The following is a 17,651-nucleotide window of genomic DNA, read 5'->3' as shown; positions in this document are numbered from 1 at the left end:
TTTACCAAGAAAGGTAAACAATAAAGACATGTTCCTCTTTTACCCTTCCGTGTAACACCCCAAATTTCGTATGTTATAAAATAGTATTATACTCGTGATGCTAAATAACAGAAAACGGTAACTATAAAATGGTACCGTAAGAAAATGATAGTAAGTTTAAAATATATGTATGTAACTAAGTTAAACAAAAGAAAAGAGACCAAGTTAGTATGGGAAAATAACCATTTGGACACACTTTAAAAGACAAGGGACTAAAAATGTAATTGTGTAATGAAAATTTGATAAAAAAAGGGCCAGTACTTGTTCCTGGCTGGTGCGATCGAGAGAGAGAGAGGAAACCTTGGATCTTCAAAATTTTACAAAATTAAAGGAGGAAAACGCTGAATTATCAGTGCATGAGTTAGGAGATTGATTCCTTAAGTGTCTCTAACATCAAGTAAGTTGAATTAAGTGTTTTGGTGATGCTTGATTAAGTGGGTTTTTGTGTAATCTATGAATGTAATGTAAAAATTTAACCTGAATGATAGTTGTTATGAATATGTAGATGGTAAGATATGTTTAATTTTGTGTATAGTGATGATTTGGGGTAAAATCCACTTGTATGCCATAGGATGATTTATAATTTGTAGAACACTCTATATATAGTTAGTATGATGTTGATGATTGAAACAAAATGTTGATGAAACCTTGATGAGTAATTGAATTAGAATTAGATGTTTATAGATAGGATGGCAAATTGGGAAATTAAGGATGTTTATGCTAATCAAAGAATGAATTAGGGAAGAATGTGTTTAAGATACTTGTACTTAATGCTTTGAAGATGGTACGCATGCCATGTGTTCGATGAAATGTCTAAATTAATTTAGTTGTGATTTTATATGAATACTTGCTAAATTGATGAGATATGATTATGGTGGGAATGTATATGTGTAACACCCCGAAAACGGGTTTGGTAATCAAACCACGTTAATACTAAAAGACGGGTAAAGTACCGTTAGTGGTAAAAGTAACCTGGTAAATATTAGGATTTAAATAAATAATCCTAATATTAATTAAAAAGCGAATAAGAACTTTCAAGAAATAAAATGGATAAAAGGCCCGAGCTAACGGAACTTAAAATAAATGGGTTAGAGCTCCCGGAACTCACTAAGTTAACTAGGGGTAATTAACCTAGTTAATTATTTGTTTAAAAACAATAAAGAAGCATGAACTAGTAAGCCTTTTATAAACCATGGATATTTGAGGGACCAAAGTTGGACAATTGCAAAGTGATATTATTAAAACAAAATTAAACACCAAACACACACTTGTGTGTGTGTCTGGTTCGATCAAAAACACAGGGGGCAACCAAGTTCTTCCACCAAACCCTAGTTCATGCTAAATTGTCCAAATTGAACGCCTAAATTTGTTCCAAAACGAAATCCGAGCAAAGATTAGTGATCTCCTAGGATCATAAGGTATGTAGAATTTCATTGAATAATTTCATCTTGAACTCTAGGTGAACATATGAAATTCAAAAATTGTGTTGCATGATTGTTGTTTGGATGAATTTGGAATGAAATTGTGTCTAGGAATAAACCCTAGTCATTAGATTTTTGAAATTATGCTCATTACTTGTGAATTCCATAATCACCAATATAGGTGATTAGTGGGTTTTGTAAAAGCATGTTTAACACTAGGATTATAGTTATCATTCTAGTGTATTTTGAACTCTATGAAGTAAATTCAGAATTTGTTGATGAGAAAATTTGATATGAACTTGCTTAATTGATGTTAATCTTGGTTACATGACAAGTTATGAACTTGATTGCAAATATGTAAAAATTATGCCCACTAGCTGTTTGTTAAAATGCCTAAATGAAATCGCGGTCTACTCGTTTGTGTGTAAAACTTGTTTATAATAGGTATTCGGATGAATGCTAGTGATATGATGAAACGGGTCTCACTTATAGAGGAGAACCCTTAATTCTAGTGAAAAGAATGAATAAGAATAGTTTGATAATCGCTTGAACTAGTTAAAGTGTTGGAAACATGATAAACTCGGTTAGAACTTTGTTTAAACCGGTGGCCTAAAGATAGCGCCTACTGGGTAAATAAGGAATGCCTAATCTAGTTGATAAACTTGGTTGTGCATTTCATATACTAATGGGCGTTTGACTTTAAAAAAAAGTCAAACTCACCTATAAAATGATGAATGATAATTTTTGAATATAAAATGACTAAAGTGGAATAATCGTAGTAAATTATGATTAATCTAACCACCTTGTGAATAATGATGATAGTTTGACGCCTAACAAGCTAGGTGGAGGCTTGGGGAAGATGCGGGTCGAACGGATTGAGTATGTGGAAAAAGAGCATAACCGGATGCAAGGTAAGTGAAACTTACACCTTTTTGAAGAATACGTATCTATTCTATAAGTTGTAAATACAATAGAAATAATATTCGAAATATGGTTACCGACGCGAAATGATACGAGTCGGAACTAAAAACAAGTGTTAAAAACCATATTGATGGTAAAACGGGGTGGAACGGTAAATTAGTCATAAAAAGACTAAGATAAAATGAGTTTTCGAACGAATACTTATTAAGTAAGCGTAAACTAATAAAAAGGGTAAAACGGATCAAATGGTAATATTGATACCATTTGACCATTAGCGACTAATAAGTGTATGTCAAGTCTCATGCTCGCAGGATGAACGGCTCGTGAATTAGCGATGCTATGAAATAGCAAATAAGTGAAGACAAGGTATTAAAACGGGTCAATATGTTGATCCGAGTCATGTATACATGATTATGTTGTAGTTAAAAGTGCTATATTGGTCAAATAATTGGCGAGAGTCTTTCGTCGTAAAATAAAAGAGTAGAATTGACCAAAAAGCCGTTAATGGGTAAATCGGGCAAACAACCCTTAGAGGCCGTTTAGAAACTTGTATTATAATTATGTAACCCTTAGATACATATAAGAGTTGTAGGCATAAACTTTGTAGGTTAAATGCCTAAGGACGGGTCAATCATGTAAAATGACTAAACGAAGGGTAAAATTTGGGATTATGGGGTCCTTATGCAAATCCACCACAAAAATAGTTGTGGTGGAATGTAAGTAGCTATTTAAATATGGGAACGCGGGTTGTGAAAAGAGAAGAGCGGAATTGATGCTTTAATGCACAAAAATCCCCTAAATGGGTCAAAGTGAATTACGCGCGTAACTTGGGTGTTTGCCGCGTAATTCACAAAAGTTATGAATCCAAGATAGAGATTTTGAGTTGAATACTTTGGTATATGATTTATGATTAACTAGAAACAAGTTTGGAGGTCTTAAATACAAACGGGTCAAAATGTTGATTTTGAATAATAAGCCGAATGCTTAAAAATTTAGAATTTTATTAGTTTGAATGTCTGATTTTAACTCCATGCGATGGAGAATTAAATTACGGACGCGTAGGAAAAAGAATTGCGTAATTCGGACATATGGATAAAAAGTTATGAAGGTTTTCGTATAAAAAATGGAAAACAAACAAAATCTGCTGATCAGACCATAAGCTACTGTCCGGAAGTTCTGGTTGAAGTAATATGGTGAACCGTAAGCTACGGTCTGAGAACCGTAGCCTACGGTCGATTTCTAACAAAAATGTTGATTTTGTTTATTTGATGGTTTTGAGCTTCCGGGTCCGTTTAGACGGGTTCTAGGGTCTCATATACTAATGTTTGTGATAAATTCACAATGTAGGTGTGTTTGAACTTAGGATGGGTGAAGATCAAGCGACGAACATGAACCGAACACACGTCAAATGAAGCTTTCGCGTTAACTCTTATTTTGTTTTGATAGAAGTGAATTATGTAAACAATTAGCCCTATATTTTGAATACTTTAAACATGTAAGAATGTTAGTTGACAGTTTTTGTAAAGTCGCATTTTTAGTATAAAATGCGTTTTTTAATGTTAAAAATCTTGATTAATTGAGACGGGTGTTACAATATAGCTCATAAACATCATATTGTATGACAAGGAATGTGATAGTAATGAAATTTACGAAAGCTAAGTATATGAAGTTGTGATGTATAGGGACAAAGAAGGAAGAAGGAACAAGTCACTCCAAAGCGCAAGGAACTCAAGACCACGGTAAGTTCTTATGAACTTCGCTTATGTATCATGTAGATTTTATGTTAGTTCTCTTGTGAATAATTGTTTAATGTTTTTATGTGGGAATCTATAGTAAAAATGCCTTAATGAGAATTGATAGTAGAAAAAGGGAAAAAGTATATTGACGACCCATGCAAATGGGTCTAAAGTATGAAAATGATGTTATTCTTGATGATGTATTAATTCGTAGTTAAATGGGTCAAATAGGATGAATTTGTTATGAAGTTAAGATAACTAGGTGTTGATTTTTATAAGTCAAACTAGTGGAGTATAATAATCGAGAAAGTAAGAATATGCATGATCCGTGAGAACGAGTCGGATGAAATATGATGATTTTTGGTGATGGTAGTTAAATGGCATGATATCCGTTAAAGCGGAATTGTCATATGAGAAATTCTAATGAAATGATGTAAAGATGAAATGATTCGGTAATGGGTCAAATAATAAGGAAAAAGCTAAAAATGTATTAGTAATAATGTTTTATCCGAACTAACATGTAAGTTTATGTTATGGATGTAGGTAAATCTCATGCTTACGATGGCGAGCTCGGATCGAACACACCACATCACCCATATATGCGCTTCCGGTTAAAGTCGCTTTCTTGTAAAAGGGTCAAAATGATTTTTGTGATGTAATGTTAAACTTAAGTCTAGGATGTTCGTAAGTAGTTTGGATATTTTCTTTAAAATCTTATTTTGGGTAGTTTGGTCAAAATACTTGTAATGAATTTTGTATGGTTGCAAATCTTTATATCTTTAAAAAGTGTCGTAGCACTTAATTTTGAATGAAGTTTGTTAAAAGCAGGGAATCAACTATTGTACGAACGGGTCATGCCCAATTTTTAACTTTTTTGTTAAAAAGTTTGTATGTCATTTTGTTTTCTTCGGATGTGAAAAAGTGGGTGTTACATTTCGGTTTGTAATTCTTTATTATTTACGAATGATTTAGATCACTTACTACATTTTGAAGCGCTAAAAGAAACCTAAAGTTATAAGAGAGAATACTTTGATAATATCTAAAGTGCAAATCTCTCAATGTCTATTGTTTACAAAGAAAAAAACTCCCGTCAATTTAAGGAAACTACTTAATCGGTATAATGTTTAAAACATAGAATAAGATAAGATCAAATAGTTCATCAAGAGTTTTAAATCAGTTAAATGTAAAATGAGAAAACTGTATCTACTTTTAACCAATAACAAACATCTAACTATATTCACAACCAGATAAAGGCGAGGACTTTAGCAAAAAAAAAAACTAGAGCACCAAAGTTACAAGTGACAAAAAGAAATAGATACATCAGGAAGTAAATAAGCGCAAATAAACACCTGAAGAGACAAATTTCAGACAAACAAATCAAAATTACACCACCAATTTCAATCTAGCAAATGGAATTTCGCTCTACATTTGATCTAAAGAAACATGCATACAAAAATATCTTGGAATACCTTTTCGGGATTTTTTTGCGAACATTATCGAATATCAATGTGTTTCTAGCTCTTCAAACAAACCATAACGTAGATAACACAATGTCACACATCATCTTCTTGTCCTTTTTGTCTCCCAACAAGGTTAAGAAAACTTGCAGAAACATCTAAAACCGAATTTCCTGATATTGCTACATTCTTACACCAATTTTACAACATATTCCAGGTTCATTTAGAAACCTACATTTTAAAAGGACATGTTCTATAACACCCTAAGAAAATTCCACATTGGTTGTGGCCATTAGAATTTTTTTAGTTAATAAGGAACGTCCTGCCTCTTAAATCACCAACGTGTTTTGGGAGCATTGACTGTAGGGCAGATGAAAACTCCATAGTTAAGTGTGCTTAGGTAGGAGTAGCACTAGGGTGGGTAACCTCCTAAGAAGTCTCCATCATGGCAACAAAAAACATATCCTATGAGTTCTTAAGCAAATCTCACATCCCTGATTGTGATGGTAGGCAAACCTATTCAAAGTAATGAGTCTGTAAAGGGGGTGATTGTAACACACTAGGAAAATCTCACATCCTTCATCGCCAGAAGATTCTTGGTTTAATAAGGAATGCCCTTGGATGAAAACTTCACACTTAAGCATGCTCTGGTGGGAGTAGTACTAGGATAGGTGACCTCTTGGGAAGTCTCAACGGGGGCAACAAAAAGGAAATTCGAGAGCCCTTAGATATTTTACCCATCAAAGGGCAAAGCGGACAATATTGTGGTACGAGAGGCTGGTTGTTGCATGTTTTGTCGATTCTATAAATTCGCTGCGGAAGGAACCATTTGTGTTCAGTGCGACACCTTTCTTTTAATTGGTGCTTCTTTCATATCAATTCTATTAAAATATGGTCTCCATTATTAAAAATTTACTTTTACTATAACGCATTTTACAAATTATGGATGAAACAACCAGTGTGAAACATAACTTTTTCAATCACTTGTCTACGGGCTTGAAATTTCTACTAAAAAATAAAAAATGAAATGATTTTTCATTATTGCAAGGGAGGCTCATTACTTCAGTTAATCCCCATGTTCCTCGAATGGATCTCTTAGTTGTTGAGAAGGTTGCCCAAAAGCGGTATACAAGGCATACCCAGTAAAACTTACAAGTAAACCAGATATAAAGATGGCGACTAGGGTGGTTGTTTCCATTATTATATAGTTTCAAGACCACAATGGATCTATGATAAGATCGTTTATTTACAATGGGATGGTACACAAAGTCAACATATTTTAATAAATACAATAGGATTTATGACTACACAAATTGTTGAGAACGGTTCTAAATCTAGTCCAAGACGACTATTGTAGGGAATTTATTAAAACCCTTGAATTCTGAATACGGTAAAGTAGCTCCTGGGTGGGGAACGACCCCTTTGATGGGCGTCGCAATGGCTCTATTTGCGGTATTTCTATCTATTATTTTAGAGATTTATAATTATTCTATTTTATTGGATGGAATTTCAATGAATCTATAAGAGCCCCCAAGTCCTAGTGTTTCAATGAAAATTGAATCCTTTAGAGCTTGGATTTCTAGGTCATTCTATTTTGGTAGTTCGACAGTGGAATTTCTTTGTTTCTGTATTTCTGTAATTTGAGTGTGTGACTTGTTATACTTTATATACTGTCTAGGCATCAAATTATTCCCATTTGTCGCGGTTATTTTATTTGATAACTTGCTACTGGACATCAAAAGGGAAACAATCATCCAACTCTGATTTTATGTATCATTCAGGGTGTCATTTTTCCATAACCATTTTGTTTCTTGATTAGCCTGATTGAGGCCCAAATGATCTTTCACCAAACACATTTATGAGCTTCTTGTTTGAATAAGCGGGAAACTGTATGCCATATTTTTTTAGAAGTTACTAACATGAATAAAAAAACCTTTCATCGACTGTAAAAGAATGGACCTGTGCGGGTCGATACTTCTACGGTGATGGATACGAACATGGCCACACCTCGTCTTCTCTGCCTCATCCTAGATCTGCAAACAAGAAGAGAGAAACGTGAAGATGTAGAATCCCTTGTTTCCAGTTACAAAAGTGTTTGCCCCATATCGCATGCCCTAATGAGGAGATGAAGACCTCCTTATATAGGAGATATGGGAAACCCTAACCTCAATGGGCCAGGCCCAGTTAGAGGTTGTCTCTACAAGCCCACGGCCTAGTGTAGTAGAAACTACAACGCGCTGGGCTTCGAGGGTTAGTTCACAATAATAATAATATTAATATACAAGGAGATAAATAACACATAACCGTTTAAGTCGGGTCAAGTACCTTACCTCTACAAGTCCCCCAAGTCTAGTTTTGCTCCTGCGTGCAAGCGCTGGGAGTAGCACTGGACTTATTAGGAGTTCGGGAGTGAAGATCACTAATTTAGGCTTACATGCCGTCCGGGTGTGAGAAAGTTGCTGGCCACATTTCTTGTGGTTGACGTTAGTTGTGAGTAGAGATAATGGAGCAATGAATAGTACATGATTGTTCGTCGTGGAAATTGGTTGGGCAAACCTGTCGCACACTGATTGGCTATGGGCAATTGTCATTTGTATTACCACGAGCTTGTTAAGGTTGTGCTCACGCAGTTAGGTCCCATGTATAAGTCTCAGAACAGGCTGAGTTTTGGTAGTTCATTGTCTCGCCTTTGGATGATTTTTGCGGGTGTGGCCCTACCTTAGCGGTGCGCACACAGTCGTGTGGGTTACTATAAAATATTCACCTTTTGGTGTGACTTTTGTTGGTTAGCATATGGTACACTAACGGTGTTTAACCCATTGAAATAATCGATGTTGATGTGACGACGATCCCTACCATGCGTCCGTGTCACCGGGATCTCCGTTGTTGTAATGTGCAGCCATTGATGGCCATAGACGCATATGCGGATGTTATGCCACCTTATACGAGTGTGAAACCGCTGGTGCTTGTACCAGTTGTTGTTATTGATGATCCGGTTATAGCAACCATCGTTGCAGTCGGAAAGAATGATACACAATGCACCCCTGCAGAAGTGCTTGCTCTGCTCAAAGGCCTCGGAAGGGTGTTTAGAGCGTTATTTATGTTTCCCATAATGTTTTTATAATTGTGGGACAAGTACTTGGTTTTTCATCAGTGGTTGTGTGCATCTATTACCAAGATACCCACTGGAATAGTAGTGGTTGAATACATCTATTACCAAGATGCCCACTCTTAGCACTGTATTTTGTGAGCAATACTATTTTGTATTTGTCGGTATTTGTACTACGTTACACTTAGTATTGCCGTTTTATGCTTTACCGTATTGTGCAGTTCAGATGTGATGGCATATTGTGTTTACAAATGTTTATATGAACACATGTTGATATCAGAAAGTGCATTATAATGTGCGTAGCGTTAATGAACACTTGAATAACAAAAGTGCTTTCTACGCGCTTGGCGTGAGTGAACACTTATTGAGATAATAAAATTCTTTATACGCGTTAGGCGTGAATGAGCACTTTATGTAAGATACTATGTGCTTTTCCTGGACGCGCATTGGCGTGGGGAACGCTTATAGTAGGTGGCATGTCTGTTTAAATTACCTCACTGACTATGGCGTGAGGGTATTATGTTATCCAAGTCGCATATTGGCATGGAGAATACATACCCGAATAAGTATTTTTCCTGTCGCATAGCGTGTGGAATGCTTATTCGAATAATCAAGTGCGTTTGTCTTGACTACCAAATTGCATATGTTGTGTCAAGTGGTATAGTCATAGGCCAAATGATGTGAGAAGTATAAATATTGTCTGGTGTATCGAAACATCCATATTATATAAGAGCCGATGCGGCTTAATGTGCAGTGGATATCACCTTAATGGGCAACCTGGGGGAAAATGATCACTTTTAAGGCGTAATGGTGCTATAACCTGTTAGTCCCCCAGTTCAGTGCTGCTAAAGTATGTTAGTAGCTTTGAACTTGATGGGTACGAAAAAGAAATCGACAAGTAAATATGAAGTATAACATGCTAAGAAGACTCTAACATGCTTATTAATCGATTTAAACTTATTGTAGATAAGTGTGCGTAAAATAGAGGTGAAACCTTTATCGACACTTTTTGGTTAGTGGGCAATTATAATAGGTATTCTTGTAATACATGAATGAATTGTCAGGTCATTTTGAAAAGCAAATATATAACTTATGGAGTATTCCGTTAGGCTATCAGGTTATGTGAGAGTACCATATATAAGGATAAGATTAAGAACCTGTCACCCGTGAGTCTTATGCGTAGATGTCTAACATAACGGTTGCACCGAGTTCAAGGTTGTCTGGAATTGCTTTCCTAAATATGTAGCTTAACATGATGAATTCCAGCTTAGGTCTATCCTTACCAAAGTATAGCTTCTTGAAGGTGTAAACGGTGACAAGAACCACCCTTTGGTTTTAGTGACTATGTTCTGTAGTGTTTGTCGTGTTACACTATTCCTGTCCCGCTTACGAGAATCGTGTGCTCGATGTGTTATGTTGGAGACGGCGAGAACATTATCAGGAAGACTGTCTAGCTTGAGGATGTCAATTCCAACCGATGTGTCGTTCGGTTTTACTAAGTGTCAGCTTTCAAGACTTAATTGTAGCTGGGGCGTGAGTGGTTAGCCCGCCGTGCTAGTCTCCCAGTCTATTGCTGCTTAAATAAACATTAGTAGCATTGAAATAACATGGTAGCAAATTGCATTATTTGTATAGAATTGACATGTATTCATAAGTTTTACCGAAACACGTCCTAATTAGACAATGACTATTTTGTGTACAAGTCGAGATGATCGAGCTTAGTTGTTTTTTTAACATATCTTGCCCACGGCGGTATTATACTGCAACAATAGTATGTAGTTTCGATCATTTTGAAGAAAATGATTTACACATGCCCTTGTTGACGGTGGAGATGATCTATGCCACCAAATTTCAAATTTTGAGTACCTTCTTTGCAGATGTAGATCTCATGTTAGTTAATATAAATGCATGCACGATATGGAAGATGATGTGGATGTTGGGGGGGGGGGGAGGTGTTACATGACACCCCATAGTCTTAGTTAAATGACCATATACACGTATATGTTTAAAGGTAATGGAACAACAGTTGTACGATCTCGTGCTATAAAGCATCGGCAGGTGTAAAATGTGGTGTAGTATAAAGATGAAAACATTGGACCATTATAAGTGATCTTGTTCCGCTAAAGACTCGAGCAACACCAATTAAAGTGACATGCAAGTGTATGTGCGGCATACACGGGTGTAGGAGTGGCGGGTTAGGCGCAAAAGTGGTGGCGTGACTAAATGGCCACAACCCCATTTATAATAATAGGCAAGAAGGTTGGAAGGCATATCTCTATGCATGACAGCTGAGAATTTCCAACAGGTACTCTCGTTTTTTGTTGTATAGTAAAATGAGTTTATAAGCGTGACTAAAGGCATGACTTAGGACGGTGTTCACCAGAGATGGCGTGAGCCAGGAAGGTATCCGTCGGAGATGGTGGGAGTGAACGAAAAAGTTTGCCGAAGTGGCGGGTAGAATGAATGCTCCTGCCAGCGACGTGGGTGGATGAAAAACAACCGCCTGAGTTGCGGGGTGGATAAAAGCATTCGCTAAGGTGATGGAGTGGATAAAAATGTTTGCCGGGGTAACGTGGTGAACCAAAGCATCCGCCATAGGTGGCGGAGTGATTACGTAATCGGCCGAAAGCGGCGCAGATTTATAAAAAGTCCGTTGGAAACGTTTCGGGGAGAATAAAAGCTCCCGTCGGTGGCAGCGGGTTGAATAAAAGCTTCCGCCGGTAGTGGCTGGTTGAAGAAAATCGTCTGCTAGAGGTGGCGCAACAAAGAAAGTTGTCCGCCAAGGGTGACGCGACGAAGGAAGTTGTCCGCCAGGGGTGGCGAGACGAATAAAGGTGTCTGCCGGAGGTGGCATGGCGAATAAAGGTGCCTGCCGGGGGTGGCATGGTAAATAAAGTTGTCCACCAGAAGTGGCGCGACGAATAAAGGTGTCCGCCGACATGGAACGCGTTAGACATCACATAAGAGGACATAGTACTCTTAAAGTTTACGCATATTCGTTATACTAAAAAACATGGCGCACTTTCTTCTTAGTAACGATATTTATACAATATTGCGTATGTATTTAAAAACGACAAGGCCGTAGTAGGTTGTACTGCGCCCCATTTTTGTTACAACACTTGGTTAAAAAGAAGCTTCGTAGGTTTCACCATAAAGGAAAAATAGATTGTACCATGGGCAAAAATGTGTTGTACCTGTGCCTTGCTATATACACGTTTATAACTACACTTAAAAATGTTTTGATATGAAGCAGAGTATTAAGAGGATGCTATCACTCCTCGGATTAAAACCTGGTCAAAATAGGAATACACGATGGGCACGTGAAAGACAAGTGGCGCAAAGTAAAGTTGCGTGAAGGCCGGTGGTACCTTGCCCATGCCTGGTTGTTACCAGTTCTAACGGTAGTAGGATGTGTTGGTAACTTGCGTGAGGTGGCAAAAGGGAGATGGTCGTCCGCCAGAGGTGCATGGAATGACCTGGTCATCTGCTGGAGAAGAGCGGAGTGTGACGGTATCCCGCCTGAGATAGTGGGAGCGTATAAGTGATCCACCGGAGGTGGCCGGGATGTGTTGCGTGTGGCGGTGACAGGGGCACACGCCGGTGAAGAAAGGAACAGGGTTGTTAACGGCGGGCGCGTAAACACGCTGGTGACGCGAAGGCGGGTGGCACACAAGGGTGTGGAACGAAGGCGGTCAAGGCCTTAGATGGCGGGACGAGTTGGTTCACATGGTCATGCACGTGTGAGCAGTCCACTAGTGTATTTAAAAAACTTCATTGTAATATTGAAAGGAAATGGTGTATCTTTGGGGTTTGCTCGCCTGGATGTGGTGGCGTGCATCGTGGATGCCGGTGAAGCAAACCATTCGCACGGCGCATATGTTGGCGGCGCGAAGCAGGTTGCGCGAAGGCGGAAAAAACTTCAACGAAGTTACATCATAATGGTTCGCCACCCGGCACGGCTGTCGGCGGTGCGAAACAGGTTGTGTGGGCGGGATCTAATGATGCTTCATTATTATGGTGGTCCGTTGTAGATGGCCGAATAAGGTGGTAGCCCAGAGCATTGTTGGGGAGGCCTGTCCCGCTATGGGAGTATTATGGTGGTATACCAGAGGTGACGGCTGATACGCCAACGCATCAGAGAAAAGTCTGTCGTTGGTGGCGAATGGTTGATGCGCATGAGGGCGTGAGAGAATTGTTCGCCATGAATAGCGCGTGATGGAAGCGCTGGTGGCTAGGTGTCAGTAAACGCAAGCGAGTGTCGGTGTCACGTAGACGGGTGGCCGGACTCAGGTTTTGCGGCGGCAGAGCATGGAATAACTTTGCAAGTGTCATCTTAAAAATAGTCCGTAATAATTGATATCATATGGACAATCTGTACTAATGCATCGAATGTCTATGTGATGCCAAAACGAAGTATGAAAGGTAAAAAGTTGCACCTTCAGCTTCAAAGGTTAAAGACTAAGTAGCCGAAACAGAAGATAAAACTACTTCAAAATTGTTATGCATCAAGTGAAGCACGTGGTTTAGGCCATATTTTAATAAAGATGTGTACCCGACGAGACGTGTGGCGTCACCTTCGCAGTCGTTCCCGTCGGGACGCGTGACACACACAGTGATGCGTACTGGTCAGACAAAAAGGTACGCCAGAGTGCGCGGCGCATGCAACGATGATATGTGCTGGAGCGCGCTGAAAAAATTTCTATTAACCCTTGTTTCCATGGCGTATAACCCAACAAAAGATGGATCTCAATATTTTGGCCTTAGAAAACCTTGTAGAACTGCAGATGTGCACCTTGTTTAGCCCGGAACCGAGTGCCCCATTTGAACGATGGTGGATCTGAAGGTTTTTTAGATCTTTTAATATGATAGAAAGCTTTAACAACATAGATCTGTAGGGTTTTGACATAGAAATCGTGCGTGGATCTACTTAAAAAATACAAATCTAGAAATTTGGATAGGAGAGAATAACAAGATGTGGTTCGTGCCGGTCCCACGGATGGCGCCAATATAAAAGAATGGACTTGTGCGGGTCGCTACTTCTATGGTGATGGATACGGACATGGCCACACCCCTTCTTCTCTGCCTCATCCTAGATCTACAAACAAGAAGAGAGAAACGTGGAGATGTAGAGACGACCGGTAGGGGAAGAATCCCTTGTTTCCAGTTACAAAAGTGTTTGCCCCATATTGCATGCACTAATGAGGAGATGGAGACCTCCTTATATAGAAGATATGGGAAACCCTAACCTCAATGGGCCAGACCCAGTTAGGGGTTGTCTCTACAAGCCCACAGCCTAGTGTAGTATAAACTACAACGCGTTGGGCTTCGCGGGTTAGTACACAATAATAATAATATTAATATAAAAGGAGATAAATAACACATCACCGTTTAAGTCGGGTCAAGTACCTTACCTCTACATCGACATATTAAGAATTTAGATGTGATTTAGTTTGAAATGTGGCAATTGGTTTTATTGGAAAAACTAAGATATTATTTTAGACTATATTTGTTAAGAGGAGAAATACTTCATAGTTCATACAAATTTATTTATAGTAAGAAATAAAGTCATAACACATGTTGGTGAGTTTTATTTGGAGGTACTTGTGTACCTAAATGGTAACTTACTCATAATTGTTATTCATTTCTCCCGTTTGTAAAATATATTAACTACATTAGTATTGTATCAGATGTAGTTTGTCTTTTTCCTATTCAAAATAAATAAACATATAAAGCATGTCATTACTCCTGGTATTTTCATAGATCTATCTCATGCCCCATATAGATCTATCTCATGCCCCTCGGTCCTTCTAAAGGATTAATGGTCTCAAGCTAACGCCTACCCTTTCACATAATCTAGCAATTCATTTCATTTATAAATCATTTGTAATCGTAATCATTTATAACATGTACTTCAACCCCCCCCCCCCCCGAAGTTCTAAAACGAAAACAGTTAAAAGAAAAGGGGGACATGAACTCACAGACTTGCGTCTTTAGCAATCGTAACTCTAGCTTCTTCGGTGAACACGACTACCAACAACGTACTAATGTCTATTAGATGAACGGGCCGTGCCTTGACTTAGTATTAATGTTCTTGAGTTACGTTTCTTTTGTGTCTTCGACATTATTCCAAGTTACATAATTATTTGTTAAAGTAATTAATGTTTTAACTTAAATTATATTAATTGAATTTTGGAATAATTGATAAACAATATTATTGTAATAATACTTCTCAAGTATTTTCACTTGTATTTCCTTCCCAAGGATGGGGGTATCTTATACATGTATATTTTACCATGTTTTGGAGTCGTATTCCCTTATAAATTCCAAAAATAACATATTTTCAAGTTCACTTGGAATATATATATATATATATATATATATATATATATATATATATATATATATATAAACTCATTTTTCCCAAAAATATTGTATCTTATGTTTGTGTAAGAAAATATATTTCTTAAAATAATATATCTTCTATAATTTCAAGAAAATGTATATTTCTTATTTGCTAAAAATATAATATATTTTTTCTTGTCGAAAATATGATATACTCTTGTGGTAATTGTAAAAAATATATTTTTACTTCTTTGGTGTCCAAAATATTATTTACCAAAAATATTATTTGTGAATAAATCTTTCCGGAATATTTTGTAAGTTACATTTCATAGTTCGGTTCTCCAATATTTTGTGTAAACTTGTATATTTATTCCTTGGAATTTTGGTAATATTTTGGATGGTAATTTCTTGGTATTTTGTGAGTTATAATATTTTAAGTCCTAAAATAATATAACTAATACACAAAATATACAAATAATCACACACATGGTGTCTTCTAAATATATATTTCCTAAATACATATTTAGTCACTTTTATTTATAAAACCAACCTCCAATATTTATATTTTAGCAACAAAAATTATGGCAAAGTTTATGTAGGAAATCCATGGTTTAAAATACACTTGTAAATATTTGTTTAAAAATATTTTTCTAAGTGTTTATATTTTTAGAAAATTTTGTCATAGTTTCCCCTAAAAATGGAGGTTTCCATGATTTTAAGCATATTATTTTCTTTTGAAAAAATCATCACAATCAATTTACAATCATCAACAAACAACCCTTACTTACCAATCTTGCCAAAATCATGTATTTTCTACCACTTCATGAACTTGAATATTTGTAAAAATTTGTAGTAACTTACTAGTATTCTTAGTAAGTCATGTTACCCTTTAAAATATGTTTACTTTTTTTTTAAAAAAATCATTTTTAAAGAAGTTGGTTGTTTACAACTTCACAACATATTTTCTAAAAACATTTCCTTATGAAACTTTCTTGTTTCACAAGTGTTCTTACACTTGTTTAACCACTAAAATAGGATTTGTTTATCTAAGAACTAAGATTTAATGAAACTTAAATTTTAAACTTGGTTTCTTTAGAAATCATTCATAAATATTTAGATCTATGTGTTTAACATCTTACTTGGTTCATAACTTTTCAAGAAAACAAAGTGTTCTTTCAAGTTCATGATCTTCATGTGGATGATCTATCATCCTACAACAATTTCCTTTCTTACATCTTGCTAGATTATGTTTTTAATCATGATCTAACAAGATCTTATGATGATCAACATCATTTCTACAATCAATCAAAGATCAACAAGCATAACAACTTATATTCATCAAGATATCCTTACTAAACAAGCTTATGTTCATGTTTACTTCATATGATTCTTTAAAGTTCTTGATGTTTTTGATCATGATTCATCATTAACCACTTAAAATAGATGTAAAATGGATAGATCAAGGTTCTTACTACTAGAACAAGGCTAGGGATAACTCAAGTGTAGAAATGAAGAGGATAAAAGAAGATAAGAGAAGTCCTTGAAGTTCCAACGCCACCAAGCTTCCTTGTATGATCTCTAGCTTCCTTGTATATGCTTGGAATGTATGAAGAAAGTTGGATGAAGGTGATGGTGGGTGTGGGTGATCTCAGCCGTGAGCAAGGGAGGAGAGGGAGAGAGTTAAGTGTGTGTTAGTGTGTGAAAGATTATGAGTTCTTGATCCCTTATGCTCTTCTTATATCCATTCTTTCACTTAAACCCTTGTGTAATGTGTCATTTAGGGGGAAACAAGATCCATTCAAATAATGAAATAAAATCTTCTTGGTGGGCCATGTGTTGGCCGAAAATAGGTGGGGCGGGGGTCTAGCTTAGGTTCTAACCATTTAGTTACAATCTAGTTACATATCAAGTATTAGTTACATGATTTAGTTAGTAGATATTTTGTATGGGGTGTTATGATGTTCGGGGACCGTAACTAGCTTAGTAATGTTAAAACAGTGCTTCTAGTGTAAATTTGATGTTTCGGGTAGTGTCCGGTTGTTCGGTTAGATACTAGTTCGTTAAAGTGCTAAATTATATGGTTTAGTGTTCTTTATGTACCCTTTTGTGACACTTTTAATTCCCGATACTTAGGAAAGCATACAGGACCATTTAAGCATATTTCTGCATGAAATTAGATGGTTTAAATGCTGAATTTTGCTGGATTCAGCACTTTGGGTGAGTTTTAGGCACTTTCCGGCACTTAAACTATCACTTAGAAAGGCAGTTTTGGCATCCTTACTTTCCTACACACTATACTAGTGTATGTTAGTGCATATGTCTGTTGACTTCGTCTTGTATTGATGCATGTAATAGAATAGATAGACCAGGACATGTTGTATGAGAGAATCAGGAAACAGGCCTGAACCAGCCACTTCACACGAGGTGACCATGTTCATGCGACCTGGCCAGTTCGTGCGACCTGGAAAGTTCATGGGGTCTGGCCAGAAAGCATGAAATGGTTCGTGGGGTCTGGCATTCCTATAAATAGGTGGTCTTGGATCTTCATTTGTAACTTTGTGATTCCGGAGACGAAGTGTTGCCGAAGTGTCAAACGATCTGTAAACACTATTAAATCAATACAATC

At 36.9% G+C, this 17,651-nt stretch overlaps 1 long non-coding RNA gene across 1 annotated transcript; it reads left to right on the top strand.

Annotated features, from left to right (window-relative positions):
* The first annotated feature begins 319 nt into the window (after positions 1-319).
* LOC110902739 lies at positions 320-3,888 on the top strand. Its single transcript, XR_002571379.2, has 4 exons — positions 320-436; positions 2,283-2,371; positions 2,679-2,747; positions 3,729-3,888. It is a non-coding gene; the product is annotated as an uncharacterized LOC110902739 (long non-coding RNA).
* The last annotated feature ends 13,763 nt before the right edge of the window (positions 3,889-17,651 follow it).

The sequence above is a fragment of the Helianthus annuus genome, chromosome 13, assembly GCF_002127325.2.
Source record: "Helianthus annuus cultivar XRQ/B chromosome 13, HanXRQr2.0-SUNRISE, whole genome shotgun sequence".
In the NCBI taxonomy this organism is placed as follows: Eukaryota; Viridiplantae; Streptophyta; class Magnoliopsida; order Asterales; family Asteraceae; genus Helianthus; species Helianthus annuus.
The sequence above is the reverse complement of the archived record's forward strand: the minus strand, read 5'-3'. Positions and strand labels throughout refer to the sequence as shown.